Consider the following 3497-nt stretch of genomic DNA (forward strand, 5'->3'; position numbering starts at 1 on the left):
GAGTAGGACCGTTCACAGTCAGCTTGGCGGTTAATTGGAAACCCAAACTTACATCCAACAACCAATATAAGTGAATACTTGCAGTGCAGCCTGTAGCATCCTGTAGATTGTCCTGCTCGATGTGATGTCCTGGCGTAGATCCACCTCCCTTTCTTCTCGATATATAAAGTACCCTATTCACCGTACTTCTTTCACTGGTCACACATTTGTTTCACTTTATTATCTTTCTTGGGTGACACGTGGCAATGTCGCCTGGAGCACACTAGGCCTGCCCACTCTGAATGCGCCACAAAGTATCACTTTCTAGTTCACTTATAAAATTGTGGCTCTCCCCACACTTATGTGATAAATCGCTTCAAGGATTGTTCACTACCCTGACACACTTAGTGACCCTTGCAGTATGCTTGGGTAGCCCTCAAAAACACTTATATTCGCAGAGCGCGGAAGGCGTGACTCACGCACCTGGTGTACTCGCCTATTTGTACTCACCTATTTGTGGTTGCAGGGATCGAGACATGGCTTTTGGCCCCCGCCTCTTCACTGATTGCTACTGGGTCCTCCCTCTCCCTGCTCCATGAGCTTTATCGAGCCTCGTCTTAAAACCATGTATGGTTCCCGCCTCCACTACGTCACTTTCTAGGCTGTTCCACTGTCTGACAACACTATGACTGAAGAAATACTTCCTAACATCCCTTTGACTCATCTGAGTCTTCAACTTTCATTTGTGACCCCTTGTTTCTGTGTCCCATCTCTGGAACATCCTGTCTTTGTCCACCTCGTCTATTCCGCGCAGTATTTTATATGTCGTTATCATGTCTCCCTGGACCCTCCTGTCGCCAGGCCAATTTCCTTTAACCTTTCTTCATAGGACAAACCCCTTAGCTCTGGGATTAGTCTTATTGCAAACCTTTGCACTTCTCTGATTTCTTGACGTGCTTCACCAAACTTTGGAGGCCCAGTCCCTGGACCCATTATGTACCTCTGTAATCTGTAAATACCTTTGTAACTTGTCATGATTGTGACCAGACCTACCTGGAGTTCATTACCTTTGTAAATTGTGAGTTCATTACCTTTGTAAATTGTGAGTTCATTACCTTTGTAATTGTGAGTTCATTACCTCTGTAACTTGCTCAGCTACCAAAACTTTGTAGTCCAGTCCCTGGACCAATTATGTACCTCTAATCTACCTCTTCACCAGGTGTGTGCTCGTGCGCGCGCGCGCGCGTGTATGTGTGTACTCACCTATTTGTGGTTGCAGGGGTCGATTCATAGCTCCTGGCCCCGCCTCTTCGCTGATTGCTACTAGGTCCTCTCTCTCCCTGCCCCATGAGCTTTATCATACCTCGCCTTAAAACTATGTATGGTTCCCGCCTCCACTACGTCACTTTCTAGGCTATTCCACGGCCTGACTACTCTATGACTGAAGAAATACTTCCTAACATCCCTTTGATTCATCTGAGTCTTCAACTTCCAATTGTGACCTCTTGTGTCTGTGTCCCTTCTCTGGAACATCCCGTCTTTGTCCACCTTGTCTGTTCCGTGCAGTATTTTATATGTCGTTATCATGTCTCCCCTGACCCTCCTGTCCTCCAGTGTCGTCAGGCCGATTTCCCTCAACCTTTCTTCGTAGGACAATCCCCGTAGCTCTGGGACTAGTCTTGTTGCAAACCTTTGCACTTTCTCTAGTTTCTTGACGTGCTTGACTAGGTGTGGATGTGTGTGTGTGTGTGTGTGTGTGTGTGTACTCACCTATTTGTGGTTGCAGGGGTCGAGTCTTAGCTCCTGGCTGTGTGTGTGTGTGCGTGTGTGTGTGTGTGACCCAATTAATATTTGCACTAATAACTCATAACAGTTGTGACCGGGTGTGGACGTGTGAATGACTCATTACTTTGTAATATGTTCATGACTGTAACCATGTATAGACTTTTAGATGATTCATTACCTTTGTAACTTGGTCGTGATTGTGACCAGATCTACCTGGAGTTCATTACTTTTGTAATTTGTTCAGCTGTCAGAACTTTGGGGTCCAGTCCCTGGACCCATTATGTACCACTGAAATCTTTTGACTAACATCCACAGGATGGGTGTGGGATGCATAATAAAGATATTAAACTGTGTACCTGGAGTATAACCGGTCTGTGACCAGGTCTCATGGTGCCTCAGGGCCTGATCAACCAGGCTGTTACTGTTGGCCGCATGTAAACCGACGTAAACTGTAAACTAAGACTTTTGCTTTTGTAGGGAGTGATTTTCATGTGGAGATTTAGTATTAATCTCTCTAGGATTTTCCAAGTGTATAAAATCATGTATCTCTCCTTTTGCATTCCAGGGAGTACAGGTAGAGGAACTTCAACAGTTCCCAGTAATTTAGGTGTTTTATCGTACTTATGTGTGCTGTGAAGGTTTTCTGTACATTTTCTAGGTCAGCAATTTCACCTGCCTTGAAAGGTGTGGTTAGTGTGCAGCAATATTCCTGCCTAGATAACACAAGCGATCTGAAGAGTGTCATCATGGGCTTGGCATCCATAGTTTTGAAGGCTCTCCTTATTCATCCTGTCATTTTTCTAGCAGACGTGGTAAATACAATGTTATAGTCTTTGAAAGTGAGATCCTCTGACATTATCACTCCGAAGTCCTTTACAGTAATAATAATTATCTTTATTTCTACAAGTACATGTACAAGGATATAGGCCTAGCTACATCAGTGACAGACTATTATATTTAAAGCCCCTTGTTATGCAGAGCATTTCGGGCAAACTAGGTCAATTTTGTCTCCAGGATGGTCGCGACCCGCACCAGTAGACTTAACACCCACGTACCTTTTTACTGGTAGGCGAACACTGGACAGCAGGTGTCTTAAGGAAACACGTCATGTTTCCACCCGTACCAGGGATCGACTCTCGGATCTCAGTGTGTGAGCCAAGTGCACTAGCAATTGAGCTATAGGACACCTATGATAATTGTAATCACCTAAATTTGTGTAACTATACTTATGTGTACCTGAAGCTAAATAAACTTATTAACTTCCCCCTCCATCCCACAGTTCATCACTTCGCTAATTCCATCCCATCATTCATCACCTTCCCTAGTTCCGTCACATAATCCATCACCTTCCATAACTCCATGGCACCTTCCGTAAGGTGTCCCGTTGCTCGATTGCTAGCGCACTCGCTTTACACATTGAGGGCCGGGGGTAGATCACCAGTAAGGGTGGAAACATTAGGCCGTGTATTCTAAGACATCCGCTATCCAATGTTCACCTAGCTGTAAATAAACTAGGTACCTGGGTGTTAGTCGACAGGTGTGGGTCGCATCCTGGGGGACAAGATTAAGGATCCTCCCCAATGAAAGTAAGACAAGACAGTCCTCGATGACACTCTGACTTTCTTGGGTTATCCAGGGTGGCTAACCCTTCGGGGTTAAAAATCCTAACGAAATCTTATCTTAGAAATAAAGATTATTAAACCATACCACGGGTGGGATTTAAACCCGCGGCA

Source organism: Cherax quadricarinatus, chromosome 23 (genome assembly GCF_038502225.1).
Source record: "Cherax quadricarinatus isolate ZL_2023a chromosome 23, ASM3850222v1, whole genome shotgun sequence".
Lineage (NCBI taxonomy): Eukaryota > Metazoa > Arthropoda > Malacostraca > Decapoda > Parastacidae > Cherax > Cherax quadricarinatus.